The sequence below is a fragment of the Perca fluviatilis genome, chromosome 5, assembly GCF_010015445.1.
Source record: "Perca fluviatilis chromosome 5, GENO_Pfluv_1.0, whole genome shotgun sequence".
In the NCBI taxonomy this organism is placed as follows: Eukaryota; Metazoa; Chordata; class Actinopteri; order Perciformes; family Percidae; genus Perca; species Perca fluviatilis.
In genome coordinates, this window is record NC_053116.1 from 19,362,696 (window position 1) to 19,382,003 (window position 19,308).

The window sequence follows — 19,308 nt, forward strand, 5'->3', positions numbered from 1 at the left end:
CGGATAACTACGAGGAAGAGCCCATCCACCCCCAACATCATCCTCACCATTCTCACCACTTGCATCTAGCAAACGTGCATCACCGAAGCCTGCCAAGAGGGCCCCCCCATGCCAACCACCGACCCCCTATGGACCAGGTCAATATAAATGTGCACACACACAGAAACACACGCTCCCACACCACCACCCACACAGTTTGAACTTGTTTACACAAATTGACATGTTGTGGGCTCTCATCTTCATGCTTTTAAGGTTGGTGCAATTTCATATTTGTCATCTTCACCACCAGTCAGTTGTGGTCGGACTTGCCAGCATTAAATTTCCCCTCTCTCTTCTCTTCTGTCTCTTCTCCCTCAATCCCATTACTTCCTGCCAAGTCAGAGTTCTTCATTTCATTAAGATAAGAGGCCTGAAGGCAAAAGCTGCCAAATGAGTGTTTTTGATCGATGGGATTTGTGAGTGAGATTAGTTTATGTATCATTCATCTCTCATACGAGCTCCTTCTCTCTGTCTGAGTATCATATCCAGACTGCCCTGAGGACAAACTTAATGTGTCTGTTTGAAGAGAGCTGAGGCAGAAGAATAAACTGTTGTTATCAGCACAAAGTGTTTGTTTGAGCGTGCCTGCATCCAAGTGTGCATACATACTATAGGCGCATGCATGCCTGTATGTGTGCGCATGTAGATGCACATGAAGGTGCACACCTGAGTCTTTGTTGATACTGTGTACCAAGATGAAATAGCTAACGGGGGGGAAAGCAATCTTCAAAGGAAGACCGATGCTTTCACTGTCTTTCCATTAGCTGATAAGAGCTTCTAGTTATTTGAATGCAATATAAACTCAGTACAGCTCTATTGTTGTCAAGAGGTTGTGATTGGGGGGATTCCAAACTATGAAGTGTGTGTGTGTATATGTGTTTGTGGATTTAAGAGGAATACCTGGGGATTTCCACCTGAGTATAAATTCCCACATCTGTTCTATCTGATATGCACTATGTGTGTTTCTAGACTTTAGAAATGTTTCTGAAACTGCTGTCTAAAAAAAGAGTCAAACATGCACTGGGGATCCCCTGTCCTTAATACCTCCCCAGCACACGCACATTCATACAAGCACACAATCCCGCACATACCTCGGCAAAATGTAAGAGGACAGGATAGCTGGTTTTAATATTCTTTTAGCCCTTTACGCCTGTGGAAAAACCTATTTTCGATTCCTTAAAGAATGTGAGGGTCTGGGGTTGATTGACATCCATATGCACACTTTTCACTCAGAATATCACACAGTAGGCTATATTTATGTGAACATTTGCATCCTTTTCAACTACAGAATTAATCTACATCTAATTTAGAAGATTTTTGCAGCATATGCTTTAGTATATGAAAGTTTAGAGTGGGGAAAGAATGACATGGAAGATAGTTTAACTATTGAAATTCAGAATTAAAAAAGGGATTATCAAGCCATCACGTCCCTGCATTGTTCTATTGTATTGCATAATACTTTGCAACCAAGGCTTCATATTAAACAGTGAGCTGCTGGGGGTCACTTTTTAGTATCACACATTACTCTCCTTTACTTTGCACTTATATTATTGCACTATTATATCTTTCCTTCAATACAGTTACCAGCACTGTTTTACTGCAACAGTGTTTATAGTGTTTGACATATGAAACAGTAGTTCTCTTAAAGTGATATTTCAACTTTTCAAGTTGGACTGAAAAAGACTAGCAAAGAAAGTATTATTAGGGTTGCTTGGAAATCTTGTTAAGAATGTAGGGAATAACAAAATAACTCATAAATCTGGGCTGATTGGCTTAATCATACTTTCTATTAAACTTGAATGTTTATGTCTATAAAAGGGAACTGTTGTCCACTTTGTATGCAACATTTTGGGAAAATAAAAGTCAATTTGGTTTCAAAAGGGGGCAACAATAGAAATACATTGAACGTAGGTTAGATATAAGAAAATGCCTACAAATGGGTAAATTAGCAAATTGTGTAAATTTAGCCAAGTCAGCTGAAACATTACATAGGAACCAAATATCAAAATCAAAGATGTGTATCTAGATGTCATGATCCCTTTCTGTCCAAAAGCTACAGCCAAACTGATTATTATTTAGTAGTGTTGTTTCTCTGTCGTTCTCCCTCTTGTGTCAAGCACACACGCATCAAAAACAAAAGACCCTGTTGACAGAGGTCAGCCAATCCCCTCTTGGCTTTTCCTCATATCTGACCTTTGACCTCATGGGGAAGTTCAGCAGAGGTCAGGGTAAGGCCTCCAATGTGTGTGTGTGTGTGTGTGTGTGTGTGTGCTTGCTATGTGCACTATTTACCTCTTCTCTTCCTTTCTCCATTTTTTCACTATGCTTTTCCACTCTTTTCTTTAAATCACACCTCTACTGTCTTGCCTTTTACTTCAATAACATAACTTTTCTGCACTGCCCACATTTTTTCTCTCCGTGTCTGCCTGTCTCTTTCGTTCTTTCCTTCAGTCCTTTCTCACTCCATCTTTCCCATTTCAAATGTAATATCCAAGTGCGGCCAGGCCAGTGGTTCAGCGCATTGCCTGGTCCAGGAACACCACTCGAAGGATGATTGATGATGATAATGATAATGATGATGAAGAGGGTCTGCAAGCTCACCCTGGAGACCACAATGCCTTTCCAAGATACAGCTAGTGCCATGAATAACATAACAGTGACCACACATGCATTTTCTTGTTTGCATTTGCATTTGCTCATAGGCAGACACATACACACCGCATGCACACTCAACTGGCAAATAAGCACAAATGCATGCACTGGAATAGTGGACACAAGAACACACTTCAAGTTTTTCCAAGAAACCAAACCGCATGTCATTCTAAGCTCATTGCTACGGTTAGTGGGTCCATCCCAATCCTCTAACTATACTCCCTGTCCTCTGCTTAATCTGTGATGGACTTTGTCTGAGGACAGGTGAAATCTAATCAGAGTAGACAAGCGCAGGAAGTGGATTCAGCCTCTTGAGATGCACCCCAGGTCTGTGTCTCAGCATGGAGTGTGTGCAGTTTGATGGGCACGTTGTGTTCATGTTGTTCTCATTTAGCCATGCCAGCACCTCTGCCAGATACTTGGCAGCAGCCTTGGAAGGAAATAGAAAACAGCCATAAAGTTAGTTTATCAGAGACAGAATTATACAACCTTTTCTTTTAGGTTGTTGCTCTTTTTTTCTAAGCCTTAACATGCTGCCTGCTTTAGGTTTATGAGAAGTAGCACATGGTATTTGGCCTATGTGTGTGTGTGTGTGTGTGTGTGTGTTTTTGTGTTTTTGTGTTTTGTGTGTGTGTGTGTGTGTGTGTGTGTTTAACCTGGCAGAATGAGTGGTTATAGGCCTGGCTCTGTTTACAGGGCCTGTCACAGCCATTCACTGCATGTTAGCATTTAGCATCTAGCATGTTCCATTGAAAGGCCATTATATTTATAGCTTAGCTTCTTAGGTGTAGCCTACTGAGTTTACCGAGCTTGTCACAACCACTCAGTCCAACCAAAGCCGCTGTGGACTGAAGCCAAGGCCCTTGTGTTTTTTTGCACTTGTGTAGCATAGACTTGCCGTAGCCTAGTTTAGCATTATGCAGGCATGAGCTTGGCTATAGTGAGCTGCCAGCTCATGCTAACCATTGTAATGTTAATGTCTGAGTGAATTAGCCTTCCTGTTAGCAGGGCTCTTGTCTGCACAGTTTCAGCTCCAATGAAACCCCTTGTGTGTTTAGTTATTGGTTTCTAACAATCACACTGAGGAAAACATTTTATGATATCATACACAGCTTTTGTGAATAAGGAACATGAACAGGATTGTTTTGATTAAATGCCACAGGAGGTTTGGAGGACCATACCATTAGGCAATGAGACTCTACTTGTAAATACATAACCACTGGGCCAGAGTTTGTACAGTAAAGGATCTGGTGTAAAAGGGGGCCTGTTTCTGCCACATACATCTCCATTGTTGACTTTTGACATTAAGTACTAGAACGATTTTGATGATGATGACTTTTTACATGTTTTTTTTTTTTTATCACAGGACGATGAAGAGGGAATATGGGCTTGATGAGCATCGCCATGGAAACCCTGCATCCATTTTTCCACAGTGAGTTTCTTTTGCACAGCTATCGTTAAATTTATTTTTACTAATTTTAGAAATAATGTATTCCTTGCAAGGGTGTAGTACTGTATATCTGCTCCAGATATTTTAATGATCTTCTACACAATAGGCTTCTTCAGTGGGCTCGAGTAACCATTAGATGGGAACATTGATGGCACCACAATAACCACAGCATTACCCAACTCTGACAGAAGAGAGTGTAATAGAACCCGGCTCCTTTTCCCATTGCTTATGAATTTCAGTCGACTAAAGAACCTCAGTTGATTCAGAGGTTTATGGCTGCATTTCTATGAAGTGCTCCTATACTGGTTGTGCCACATGCTGTGTGTGCGCTCTGTCTCTATATAGGTAACTGTGTGGTATTAGACAAGTACACGCGGCAGCCTAAAGAAAGCGTACCAGGGCCCATAGGTGATAAAAACGACACAGTGAGAAAAACCAGAGATGGACGAGTCTGTCTCTCCCCGCCTTACCTTTTTTTAGTCGTAGTAAAGTTTTACCGGGCTACCCCACCCTGTTGTGTGCCAGTGTGTGGGGTAGTTAATTGCAATACAACACAGAACAGTCATGAGGCCTTTTTTTAGGCTGCAAGCTGAAAAAAAACATAAAATGAAGAATGCAGAGTCATAAAGGATAATTCCTGTTTAGGGGGGTTTTATATCAAAGCCCCCCATAGACTCAGGATGCTTTTTAACGCAGACGTGCGGAAAGAGGTCTGTGGAGGGCGGGTGATGGTTTGCTTGGAGCTAAGACATGTGTGTGTGAGACAAAGAGAGACAGCAAAAAAACAGTTTTATAAATGTACATGTGAGAGATAAAGAAAGAGAGACGAAGACAAGAGAGGGAAAAGAGAAGGGTGCTTATGTATTCATGTGGGAACGAGAGAGAAAACCAGGCAGCATGGTATACTCATAGTTTCCAGTGCATCTCTTCCCCCCCCCCTCAGTAATCCACAGGTGGACCATCACAAGCAGATTCTGTCTCTAACCTCAATGACTTAGTAGTTGTGCACTTTGCCCTAGTGCTGCTTTTGGGATTAAGATTCCTATAGTTTGTGTGTGAGCAAATGGTTTATGCTCCTGCAGTGCAACATTTTAGTTTGTTTAGCTATGATGTTTGTGTGTGCATTTGCAAGTATGTGTATGTGTGTGCAAGAGATCGTTGCTGAGCTATACAGTGCCGGAGCAGCCCACATAGCCTATAATCCAGTCCATGTGTGCTGAGAATGCAGCAGTGTCAGGATTCACCGTAGTGAAACAGACCACACTGCCCCCTTTTTCCCTCTCTTTCCATCTCTCCATCTTTTTCCATCACTCCTATTCTTTCCACCTCTCACCAGATTTCAGCTTGCCCTGCTCTAACGTATATCCCTTCAAGGTAAACCTAGAGCTGGACCTGTGACTAGCCTACTGCTTCGGTATCTCCAATCAGATATCGTGATGGTGTGTGTATGCACGTGTGTGTATGTATGTATGTGTGTATTAGTGCTTCTTATCCCAATCTAATAGAATAAGCCAGGCACATTAGCCTTTAGCACAGAATGGTGTTGTGGCTAGCGATATCAGTGCTGCTCATCTATCCACTGCTGTTATTCTGGCAGCGCACAATACGAGCGCAGCTAACGTGTATTAGCCATTCTCAATGGGAGAACAGATGGGAGCTATTTAGCGGTGTGTAGCTACAGTGCAATAAGGCCAGACCTAATCCCCATATCCTGTCCCTGAGTGAGCCCTCCCTAATATGAGCAAACAGAGATGACAGCACCGATAGACAAATAGCCGGGGATCTGTGTGTATGTGGGTGTATCGGTGTCTTTGCAAAATTCATGCTTTGACTAGTGTTCCTTATGGGTAACCTTGACTCCCAGTGCTATGCTACATTTTGATTCCACACAAACCTAAGTGCTGAGTTTCAGTTGGCAAGTTGAAGTTCTGAGCGTCCAGGTGTGTATTTGTATTGGTTAGTCATGGTTCTCTATAAAAGGACACTGGGCTCTGATTGGCTCATTGTGGTTGTGTATGTCCTGCTGTTGATTACAGAGGTTTTGTTTACCCTCTTGGCCTCCCAGACCCCCCTCTAATGAAATAAGAATGTCATTTTGGACAGAGAGCACAAGAGAAGGGGGTTGGAGGAAAAAGTGAAGGAGAACATGGGGCCATAAGAGTGAAGCAAAGTGGGGGGAAGAGGTTTTCTGGAAACATTATGCTTTTATCCCACCGTGAAGTTATTTGTACTGAATGAAGCGAAAAGAAGCTGAGAGGCTTTCCAAGTGGGGACAGAAATATGTTTGTGTGTGTGTGTGTGTGTGTGTGTGTGTGTGTGTGTGTGTGTGTGTGTGTGTGTGTGTGTGTGTGTGTGTGTGTGTGTGTGTGTGTGTGTGTGTGTGTGTGTGTGTGTGTGTGTGTGTGCAAGCAGGAAGGAGTGAGGCCTTGTTCAGGTTAAAACAAGTCAAGAAGATGGCTTTCATTTGCCCATGCTCTGTTTGCACACAATGTTTGTATGTCTACATTGTGTATGCCAGTAAGCATCCCACTCTTGTGTATGCGTAGCTTTAAACAAGTCCAGAAAAAGGAGTCTAAGTTTAGTGGGAATCTGAAATTGTGCAGCAGATTCTAAATCCCATTTATTATTCTAAAATTAAATTTGCACTTGTCTCTTAATTGCCTGATCCTGATTGTTTGGTTTTACCTTCAGATCCAATGCCCCTTCCCTACCAAAAGTGAAAACTGACATAACAACCTATTAAACTCATGAACCCAAACTACAGCAACCATGGAAGCCATTCAGCCATATAGACTTCATTACTTTTGGATTTCTGGATTTCCTAAAACTTGACATAACCTTGTATTTGTTGTTGTTTGGAGTTAACTGAATTAATTATCTTGGTTCAACTAACCAGGTGTAAATGAGAAACATACAAAGCTAGGTAAGTAAAACAATGTACTGTATGCAAGAGTGACAGTAACAGAGAGTGAATTCGATGGTGTTTTTTGCCACCAACTCTTCCAGGCAGCACTGCGACCGCTGCCTTCAAGGCACCTCACCCTAACCTTAACCTTGACCCTAACCCTAACCATAACCAGTGCCTCCCAATGGTGCCTTCCAGGCAGCGCTGCCTAGGAGGCACCGTTGGGGGCCAAAAAACACAGATAAACGAATTTGTGGCTGCAAACTGTTCCAGTAATTTTAGTTTATAGGATGTATGGGCAGCATATCTGATTTTATCCATACTCTAGTCAAATTGTTGACAGTGAGGATGGTATTTTTTTGTTGCTGTAGAGTAAAATGTTGTTTATTGATTTATTAATTAAGACCTGTGGCATGCACTCTCCTTGGTACTGAAGTGACTAATAGTAAAGGTCAGTAAAACTGTGTTAGGTCTAGTGATCCTGATGTGGATGCTTTATGAATATTCAGCTCTTCAGAACTTGAGATTACTCTTCTTTGTATTCTCATATCTTGGGAAACATCACCAACAAACAGTGAATACAGTGAATAGAATTAAAATGGGAAAATAAAAACATGTCCTTATTGATTGTGGGAAGTGACATCACCTTTTAGTGTCTACAATTTTATAATTACGATGATAGCAGTTTACAGCTCAGATGTGTCTGGCTTTTAATGTCACCTTGTTCACATTCCTTTTAATTAAATGACATGACATTTGATGAAAGATTTGGCTTTGAAAGAAAAGTCAGCAAGCTGCATTTAAAATGGTCGAGCCGGCCGTGCCACTTTTTCTGTACTGTGTGCCAGCATTAATCTCCGGTGTAAACAACTATTATCCCACACATTAATTACTACAAGCTGAAGGCACATATTTTTACGATGCGCCTGAAGAAATATCTGCCCCATGTAATCAACACAACTTAGAAAGTGTTAATTTATAAATACGTTGGTTTCAGTCTTTAAACTCGTTTCTAGACACTCTATTTCCTTATTCTGGTTCTGGTTCCTTATATAGGTACCAACTGTGTGTGTGTGTGTGTGTGTGTGTGTGTGTGTGTGTGTGTGTGTGTGTGTGTGTGTGTGTGTGCGCGCGTGCGTGCGTGCGTGCGTGCGTGCGTGCGTGCGTGCGTACGCGTCGCATACATACATACTTGTGTGTGCATTTAGTGAATGTTTGGGAATGCGTCTCACACGTGTGTAGCTGTGCTGTGCAGTATTTCTTTGGTGACCAATGAACCACAGCTCGCAGGTCAGCAGAGGCGTCTGACCGAGGCCATCCCTCAGCCAGCTGTCAGCGTCATTAGTCTGTGCGGTCAAAGGTTGTTTCACCAGATTAAACATGAGTGGAGAGAAGTCGATATCTCAGCAACACCTGAGAATCAACATCTGAGTTTGTTGTATCTGTTTCAGTCCATCCTGAAACAACACCTGAATTATTTTCCAAAAGGCCCTCCTGAAGGTGCATCATGCTATAGCTCTTTATGTATGCAGTTACAAATTACACCTCCCATGAGGATCTGATAGCACACAGGTCCAAGACTAATGGCAGCAGTGGTTGAATGCTTACAAAATATTAATGTTAATATATGTTAGTTTTTTTACAGTAGTTAATACATGTTTTAAAAAAAAAACATCATCAGTTCTTGACTGCATTCTGCAGCAAATTAGAAAAACCTGTTTCTGAAAGGAAGCAGTGTTTTTTGGCATGAGATAGGAGCTCAGTCTTAATCATCTTGCATATTTGTATGCCACACAAATTATTACCTTTAAGTAGGTGAATGAAGAGCGGTGATAGAGTTGCTTTTTCACTGCCAATGTATGCAGCTATAGACAGACAGGACCCAGAGATGCTTCTTCAGCCCCAGCAAACAGTAAACGAGGTGGGGGGAGGAGGTAGGAGGGAAGAAGGACTGGCAATGTTGTGAGGCAGACAAGTTTATTCATGATTTTTTTTGTGGTTTTCTTGAAGTTGTAGGCAGGAGAGGACAGTTAGACACCTGATGTGTTGATCATAAGGCAGTTTGTCTGAATAAGCTCCCTTTCCCCACCCACAACACACTCATTACACACGCTGAGACATGGCCACACACACTATTGCTCGTGCAATTCTGCAAAAGTGCAGGAGTGAATATGGAGGTTTGGTAATTCTAGTTCTACAGTATGATCACAGGTTAATTCCTACTTATCAGTGCTTATCCATGCAGTAAACATTTCCATGTGTGTGCTCATCTAATCAGAATAGATCTAAGCAGTCCTGTGCGGGCAACACAGAAAATAGAGGGCAGCGCAACGACCACATGCAGATCTAAGGGGCTTGGCAGCCAATTAATTGTATAGGCCCCACCTCAACTGACCCTAACATGTCTGCTATCCGTTTCAGAGCGGAGATGATGGAAGTGATTTAGAGGCCTGTCGGTGACAAGCCTTTTTTTCATCCAAGCCAACCGAGTGGGACCAAAATGGGATTTGTCCAGTGAGTTGAGTCAGCATCCCCTTGCAGCCACAGTGGTCCCTGAGCCCAGACATTATCACTGGTCACGCTCTCCAGTGCCCCAAGGTTATTATAGTTGCACTTTTTAAAATTAGTTTTACTTTAATATTTCTTAAGGATTTGATTTTATTAGCAGTTTAGTTCTAGTTTGTTATGTGAAGTATTAAATTGTAGGTACATTTAGAGTAAAAATGTAACAATAAACCAGGCAGGGCATTTTAAACTTTGTATCAGGCATGTCCCAGGACCTTTTGAAGGTTTGTGTTTTATACAGTCTGGTTGACATCCCCAATTCAAGAAATAACCTCAGTGCTGCCTTTCTCTCCTTTTGAACTGTGCACTGCTGAGTGCTCTGACCTCACTAGCTTTATTAAAGCATTATGCTACAATGTGGTAGTTAAGTATTTTTCCCAGTCGTTTTTGTTGAGGGTTTTTCAGTTCAAGTGCACAAACACGCCTGCCAGAAGACAATAAGCACTTACTTTTCTTTCTCTGGTATGTAATTGAAATGACGCTATAGTGCTTTCTCATTTATGACCACTAATTCACTGGCTCAGGTTCATAATCTCGAACATGCTGCAAGTAACATTAACCCTCAAAACTGGCTTTACCCTGATTGACTGGGCATATATATGCACATTTACAAGGCATTGATGAGTTATTACTTTTTAAATTATAATTACTGAAACATTCAAAGTTTGTAGATATGGCTATACAGTAAGATGAAATACTTTTACTGAACCACCTCATCATCCCCTCTCTGTCTGAACATGCCAGGTGTGATTGTGTCTGTGGCTGTAAACTCTCTGTGCAGAAATGGCTCAGCCAGCCCACAGTCATAAATCAGTACACCTGAAGCTGTTGCTATTTTTCATCTCTCTCTCTCTCTCTCCCTCTCTGTTTTACTCTTTATCAGTTTTCTCCATCGCTTCTTCAAATGCCATTGCCACAAGACACATCCAAGTACTTTTGTGGCAGAGACCAAGAATAGATCAGAAATTATATAAAAAATTAGAAATGCAAATCTTTACATTGTGGCAGATGTGGGTGATTGAGGTCAAAATGGGAAAACAGATTTAATATCTTTAGCAAGTTCTTACTGTACAGCCCGCCAACCACATTTATTTTCCTTTTATTTTATTTCATGGAAATCCCTCTACAGTGTGTGTGTGTGTGTGTGTGTGTGTGTGTGTTTGTAAAAGAAAGATCAAGAAAAAGAAGAGGCGACAGAGAGAGAGATTGGCAGGATTATAAGGGTGTTTTGTGAGCTTATGGCGATGGCAGCACACAAAAACCTTTCCCTCAGGAGAAACTTGCACCTGGGGAGACACTGGCAAGCAATTACGTGTGTGTGTGTGTGTGTGTGTGTGTGTGTGTGTGTGTGTGTGCGTGCTAGAGAGCAAAATCATTGTGCATAACAGAACTCTCAGTAGGATGCTCCGGAGGTCAGATCCCCTGTTCAAGGTGGATTACATCCCAAAGAGAAAGTCTGAACATCCACAAAGAGGCTCTGATGGAGGGAGGTATAGGGATTTGGAGACAGCCTTTTGACTTTAAACCTGTTATTTTCCTCAGACTTCCTGTGCTCTCCTCTCTCTCTCACACACTCTTATTCAAGCACATACACACACACCAAAAGCACTAAAAACACCACACAGCCTCAGGTCTTGGATAAGTCCTGTGTTGTTCCCCAATCTGTGTTTTTAACATATAGACCCACTCCTAGGCTGCCAATCACAGACGTGCCCACTGCTCCAAGGCATAGGGAGATATTCAGGGGCAGATAGAGGGAGAGGGGGGTGGGTGGTGTGGGGTGGGGTTGCTACAAACTAGAGGACTCACACCTGTGACACTTGATCATTAATGATATTGTACCTCACTTAAAAGATAGCACACCCTGCAACAAACAGCACTTGTGATGCCTCAACTGAAGCACCACTGCACGTGCGCGCGCACACACACACACATGCACACGCACTTACGCAGACATGCATACACTTAAATCGCCTAACAGGAAGCAAGCATTTATGATCAAGATTGACACAGACGGAAACACTGTGGCGGAGAAATAACACTAAATGTATTTTAATAAGTAATAGTAGAAGGAATTTCACTATTTTCTTTCGGTATTCTAGAAATGCCCAAGCTGCTATCGGACACTCCATGTAGGATTGCAGAGGAAAACTAACAGGAATTTACCTGTTTCCTCCTGCTGAAAGTCATCCCAGTGCAGAGTCAGCGGAGAGGTTTCATAACTTGGGCTATCGCTGGGCTACTGTAATAACATCAACAACCTTTGGACTGCCACTCATCATTAAGGACTCACCACTAATTAGGCCTAGTATAACAGTCTCACACTAGCCCAACACTTTCCCAAACGTCATCCACGTCAGGGAAGCTTGTAAAAAGCGAGGTTTGCTGTGTTGCCATTTGTCGGAATAACAACGCGTTCTTCCATATTTGATGTTGTGCAGTGTAATTAATTATGATAGCTTTCTTTTCCTCAAAAGAAGAGTCGCTGATATTCTATATCTGTGACCTATTCAAGCCTGTATAAGTTTTGTTCAACTTAGACTTCAAATCCCAAAATGGTCACAGGCCTATTGCTGCAGGGTAGCCATATGACATAGGTAGTAAAATGTTTTAAAACCCTTGAGTCTTGGGGCTACAGAATAAACTTCTCATTTGGGCCCCATGTTGAAAAAAGTGTATAAACCCCTGGCCTGAACAAAAGATAGTTCAACACAGCTCAGCTTATGGGGCTGAGTAGTTTTCAGCCAGGTTGTGTTTTCCAGTGAAACCTTAGAATTGGATGTCAGAGTAGCCCTCTCTGTCACTAGAATACTAGACAAGCAGATTACTGTAGTGCTGTAGCTGCTCTGTCTGTCCCTCACAGTTTATTGTATGTCACAGCTATAATCCTTGTCATCAAACCAATGGGTCCGGCTACTTTACAAGGGTGTCATTCCCATACATGTATGCGCTTAGGCTCACATGCGCACATGCATACAACTTACACATGTGCAGTAGAACTCACTCTCCCTTTCTCTCTCTCTCTCTCTCTCTCTCTCTTATCTGGGCCCGTGGAAAAGCCACACTTGTACGATGACATTCAGCACAGGATTAAAGCCCATGTAAGACCCTCCTCAGTTTACACTGCCGCTGCCAAGAGGGGATCTATACAACCACACACTCTCATGCAACCCTGTACACACAACTGGCAGATACACAACTGCAAGCACACACACACATACTGTAAGCAGGCAAGCACAAACTTGTTTGTGTGTGTGCACACGCACACACACAAATCCCTGCACCCTTGTTACTTAGCATGTTGTACTCTTGTTTCTCCATACCAAAGGAGGTATATCTCCTTATCAAACACAGCAAGACACACATTCATGCTCACACACACACCACATACAGGCATGCACACACACACACACACACAGACACACACACGCTGACATCCTTTTGTCCCGCGACTATCGTTCTTGCTCTTCACTCTGAAACAAGAGTATCCTTGCCAGGAATGAGTCCAGACATCAATCCCATCTGTCTGCAGTGGAATCATGGACACCCCCTCCACACACACACACACAAACAAACACACACACACACTTACATACATAGAGATGAACAGTTACAGTAGAGAGAGGGGATTGACACTTACAGTAGATTGAAGACAGACTCTCTGGGTTTTAGTAGTGCTAAATCCCGACATGGTCAGGACCTTAGTTAGGACCTTAGTTAAGATGCTGCTGTGTATCTAGGTCATATTGTGTGTATGTATCTTATTTTTTTGTGCATACCTCCGGGGGTTAGTTGGTTGGGTCTGGAGAGGATTCTCATTGGAATGCGTTCTGATTGGGCTGGACAGCGATCCTTTTCTGATTGGTTGTTTATCCCCGGGCTTCCACTTTGGGGGTTGCTTTGAATCAGTGCATCTCTGTCACTACCTCTCCATTTCTTTCTGTTTCTTTTTTTCTTTCTCTCCATCTCTTATATCTTGTAGAGTGCTGCTGGCTGTGTGTTTGATGTGAGTCTATTTGACGGGCTAAAGCAGAACCAGCAGTGAGCCTTCTCTGTGTTTCTGCCAAGCAAGCCTTGCTCAAAGTAGAGATGGTTGCCCACAGTAACCTTGGGTGCTAAGTGTTCAATTACAATATGCTTTATCAAAACTGAGTTGTTGTGTTGAGTTAGGCTGTATTTACTTTCCACATACAAATACAAAGTAGTAGTCAGTCTCTGGCCATTCATGAAGCTGTAGCTCTGTGGGTGTGTTGCGTTGAGCACATCATACATACTCTGCATCCTCTGTCTTTTTTACCATGTTGTTTGCGTTGTTAAAACTGTTCTATTACAACACTAAGATTGATTGGCATTGTGATCCTGTTTTTGCACAGAAGCAATCCCATACTCAATAAGTGGAGCATTAAATGACTCTGTGCTTTATTTATGTGGGAATTAAAACAAGCTAAATTGGCTTTCACCTGGTTGTCCCTCACATTTGCATGAAGTAGACTTTCCAACTTTCCCTTGTAGTGTCAATGGGCTCCTTATGAAAGCTGAAATTAAACTGTTCGCATGCCAGGGTCCGCCGGTGTCCGTGTGACTAAAATGTTGTATTTAGAGAGTATGCTCCCTAACATAGGCTCTGTGCGGACATCCAACTTACTGTCAATTTTTTCAAGTATGCGGACAGCTGCGGACCCCATAGGCACATAGTAGCTCTGTTTATACTAACCGCTTGGAGGACAAATTCCACACGTGCAGGAGATTGCTACGCTACTACTTGTAGCAGAGTGGCTGAAAAGAATTGGCGGTATGCAGAGGTCTGCTCAGAGCCTACACATATACCCTCTGATGACGACATTTACGTCATGCGGACCCTGGTGGATGCTCCTGCACTTGCGCACACAGACAGTATAATTTTGGCTTAAGTCTCTGTAACTCAGCATGCGGCCCCAGGCACCAGGTCCCATTCACAATAATTAGCAGCCTATAACTGAGTCTGTGTGTGTGTGTGTGTGTGTGTGTGTGTGTGTGTGTGTGTGTGTGTGTGTGTGTGTGTGTGTGTGTGTGTGTGTGTGTGTGTGTGTTAGAAGTGTGTTCTGTATATCAAAGGCTGGGTGTTGTTTCAAATGTTTCATACTAGTATGAGTATGTTACCTAAATTTCGGTACTAATACCAAAACCTAAAAATATAAAAAAACATGTTTTTCTACAAATAACTTTTTTTCCATGGCGTTCAGGTTGCTGAGTGGTTAAAGTTACCACATAATCCCCTGTTCATTTCCGGCCAGAGACCTTTTTTGCACATCATCTCCTTCTCTCTCTATTAAGCATCCTGTGACAGCCAACAAGGCCTTTAAAAACACTGCTATAACCTATCTGTAATTAAAACTATGTTGGACTGTTCACCAGCTGGCAGAGGGTGGGAGAGAGAGGTAAGTGAGCAAGAGAGACTTACTTAATTATTCTTTTTCACCAAAAGCAGAGTAGAGCATGGCAGGATAAAACCTAACACCATTTATCAATAGGTGCCATTGTATTTTCGCCCCACTCTAATATCCTATCCAGGAGTGGCCTAGCCTGTCAGAGTGTGTGCGCAGCAAGGCTTCAACCCTGCAGCTATGGGATTAGCCCCGCTGCTGGGTGGTCCTCCTCCTACTGATCTCAGAACAGCATTGCAGTTTACTGCACGCTCATTCTAGGTGTCGGGATTATGAATCAGATCAGGTCACTGAGGTCTGACCGTTGCAAGCTTATTGTACTTGATGTTTGGCTTGATTTACATATTACAGTTGTTTCCATGAACTAATGATTGGAGAAAGCCTTTGTGAAGACTTAGCTAGTTGAATGGGTTCTGCTTTAAAGCTCTAGTGTTACTGCTTGTACTCAGTGGCCAAGATTCGAAAGCTGCGGTTGTATTATGCCGTGGTCAGACCAGAAGTGGGAAGGTTGAAATTGACTTGCTTGCTGTGGCAAACAGTGGGCGGGACAGGAAATAGTGTGGGCAGGGTTACAAGCACAAGCTAGCCAACTAACATTTGCATTTTTTAAAGTTCAAAATGATCCATGTTTTTATCAAACTTTTTATTGACCCTGTCATGGTACTCACTGTCAGCTGTGTAGATGGTGCTCATTTAGCATTCCCCATACAGTTATGCAAACAAGAAAAGGTAAACTGCCATATAAATGAAAGGTCAATCTCACCTCTCTTTCTGAAATTGCCTGGATATTGATAAGGCGAGATCAAGTCACAAGAGGAAGTGAATGATTTGTTTGGGGAGTGTATTTGGTGTGACTGCAACTTTAGTCAGCTACCAGGTGGAACAAAACAGCTGGGAAGGTGAGGCAAGGTGTTGCTGGCATTAGCAAACCATCTGGATGAATAAAAGGTTAGAAAAAAAAGACAAAGAACAGTTTGTGATGTTTGTGACGAGTATGTGATGTTACATAGAATAGTTAAAATCACAGGCAGTTAGTAGCTCAAAGTCATGGCCATTAGTCATTTAGTCATGTGCATAGACATTGTTTCTCTTCCTACTTTGTCTTCCATCCTTGAACTCATCAGTCTTGAGTGGTTATGCTGGTTGTAATGAGGACAGAGCAATGGTTGGCATTTCACACACACACACACACACACACACACACACACACACACACACACACACACACACACACACACACACACACAGACACACACACATACACACACACACACACACACACACACACAGACCCAGCACATGTTCTCCATAAAAGAAATCCCAAAGACAGACAGGTAGTGTGACAGGAGTAAAACTGTCCGAGGCCTGGCTTCCTCCCCATCTGAAGAGATGGAAGCAGAGGACAATGTAAACACTCTGTCACACACATAAACAAGACCCCGCTCAGGTTTCACTGCACAGTTAGATGAAATTCACCCTCTCTTTTATAGAGAAAGTATTTGTGTAATTTGTTTACGTGAGATCCTATAGCCCTAATAGGGAAATGGCTTTTTCGCCATCACACTACACCTGAGTTCAATTTCACTAGCTCTTTCACAGACAGATCGTAAAGATGGCATACCAGAGAGGACGCAATCTGTCTTTCTCTTCTGCATCTCAATTTAATTTCTCAGCCTTCCTCTCTCTCAGTCACATTCTTTCTGTCTACCCCCTCTCTCTCTTTCCTTTTTCTCTCTCTCTGCTTTTATCTCTCCCTTTGAACGATGGCTGTGCAGTGTAATTATTCAACAAATACTCAATAACAGGTGAGTCAGAGCAGTGTAGAGGTAATTTTTATGTGAAGTTACATGACATTGGTTTCATTAATAGGATGTTTTTGCGACTGATAATGTAAGATTAAAGTTACTTGAATTATTTGTTTGCATTCTCTTCAGATATATTTTAAAAAGAGAATTTGTGAGCAGGCACCAAAATGTGCTAAATACCTCTTAGCTGTGAAACATAGCTCGTAATCATCAAGCGCTCTTGACCAATAAAGCTTGTGTGCTGGCACGGAAAGCCAACGTGCGTGCGTGCGTGCGTGCGTGCGCGTGCGTGCGTGCGTGCGTGCGTGCGTGCGTGCGTGCGTGCTTGCTTGCGTGTGTGTGCATGCAGAATATACATACTGTATATTTGAGTTAACACAAAGGAAAAACTAAAAAACGCTTTGGGAATGAAATCAAACAATCACTGCTCAGTAAAACCTATATATACAGTATTCATTTTTATATGCTAATGATATTCCCCGGCCAACTATGTTCATCCATGGCCAGCTTCAACCTCCTTCTACTCCAGCAAGACATCATGTGTTTAGCAGCACCAAAAACAATGGCTTAGCAGAACCTCCTGCACCGCAGTGCAAATGAACTGAAGTGCAGGCCAGAGAACAAGACCCAAACATGTGTTTGCTTTGTTTTTGCCTTCTAATTACATATATACATAGTTATTTCTCTCACACAGTGTTTGTGTGTAAAATGTGTGTGTGTGTGTGTGTGTGTGTTTTGAAACTGTGTGTGTCTGTTTCCCCGTTGTAACGCAAGGCTTTGTGTCTGGAACTGGTGTGTCTCCCAGCAGGCATTCCATTCAGACTAACTCTGTTTGCTTAGGTAATAACTAGGCTTAGCCATAATTTGTTTATGTGTATGTTTGTCTGTGTGTGTGTGTGGTGTGTGTGTGTGTGTGTGTGTGTGTGTGTGTGTGTGTGTGTGTGTGTGTGTGTGTGTGTGTGTGTGTGTGTGTGTGTTTGCGCACATCCACGTGCACGATCAAAGGAATAGCTCCCTTGGATTTTTACACATTTGCACATAAAGAGCTGTCCCTTTGAATTTGGAAACAACCCATTCACAAATACATTTTCTTGCCTAACTCTTGCATCTCTCTTTCATTCCCATTTCTGTTTGCTCCTTCAAATTGGCAATTAGAACAACTTTGGCTGTTAAAAAGGCTTTGCAAATGATTGCCTCTGTGCTAGCCTGAGAAAACCCTGACGAACTTCCGGCAAATTTGAGATTTGCTCTGCAAGTCCATTTGGCCAAGAGCCCATTCAAGCCCATTTCCAATTTTTCCAAATCGAGGCACCAATCACAACCGTTGAGGCGGGCTTTACACGATGACGTTAGCACAGCGACAGCGAGCAGCTTTTTGTTTACATTCAACATGACGGCCACCGAAGCGCTGCAACCCGTTGATGCCGCTGTAGCTGCTATGTCACACGGATCGTTGGTCTGATTGGTTGAAGGACTATCCAATTGCGCCCAGAGGCATTTGAGCAGCGTCCGTTGGTGATGCCCCTTTGGAAATGGGCTGTGAATGAACCTTGCCCAGACCCACTCTCAGTTACAACTGAGAAGGTTATGGTGTCAACCAGGCTACCTCTGTGCACCAATTAGTTCAAATACAGAGGTTATTATCATTTTCATACTAATAGGCCTCATTGGTCTTGTGGGAGGGTTTAAAGTGTACACACATAGACACATATACACACACCACCTACTAAGGGCATATTTTCTCAATACAACATGTCAACAGGGGCCAATAATTGCTTGATCATCAGAGGGGGTTTCCAGGTCTGAGTTGTTGCTGCCAACTAAGGAGTCCAGCACCACACAAACTGAGATAACAGGCCACAAGTTTTATCAGTGATGTGATGTCAGTTGTTATGTCAGCTCAGTCAGGCCTACCTCCGTCCCATCCTACCACTGCACACACACACACACACACACACACACACACACACACACACACACACACTAACAAGAAGTTAAGAATTTTGAGTTTTCAAACAGTTCCAATGGGTTAAGACCCGTAACTTCAAATGAGTGCATGTTTGTATGCGTGCATGCATGAGGTCTACCTGTGTGTGTGTGTGTGTGTGTGTGTGTGTGTGTGTGTGTGTGTGTGTGTGTGTGTGTGTGTGTGTGTGTGTGTGTGTGTGTGTGTTTGTGTGTGTGTGTGCATGTGGAATGAGGCAACATACCGTGACTATATCATGGAAAAGCAGAAACAGTATTAACAACTGGTGAAAGATGTTTTGTGGACATTTCTTGGATTCCCTTTTGGTGGAAAGAAAAATGGGGAGAGATGAGAGGGAGAGAGGAGAGAAGTGGAGAGATGAGAAGAAAAAGGGGGAGTCAAAAGAATAATGAATAGCTATAGATATGTATGTGGGTTTCAAACTGCGTTGCTGTTCAGTGATCAGTGTAAGCCTCCTTGTAGTCATTCTCTATCATTGCTTT

The 19,308-nt window shown here is 42.6% G+C and overlaps 1 protein-coding gene across 1 annotated transcript in view; it reads left to right on the forward strand.

Moving 5' to 3' along the window:
• The first annotated feature begins 4,087 nt into the window (after positions 1–4,087).
• wnt5a (wingless-type MMTV integration site family, member 5a) overlaps positions 4,088–19,308 on the forward strand; it is a 48,408-nt gene continuing 33,187 nt past the window's right edge. Inside the window, exon 1 of the mRNA XM_039800962.1 lies at positions 4,088–4,123. The gene's annotated coding sequence lies outside the window, so the exon portion shown is untranslated. The remainder of the gene's footprint in view (positions 4,124–19,308) is intronic.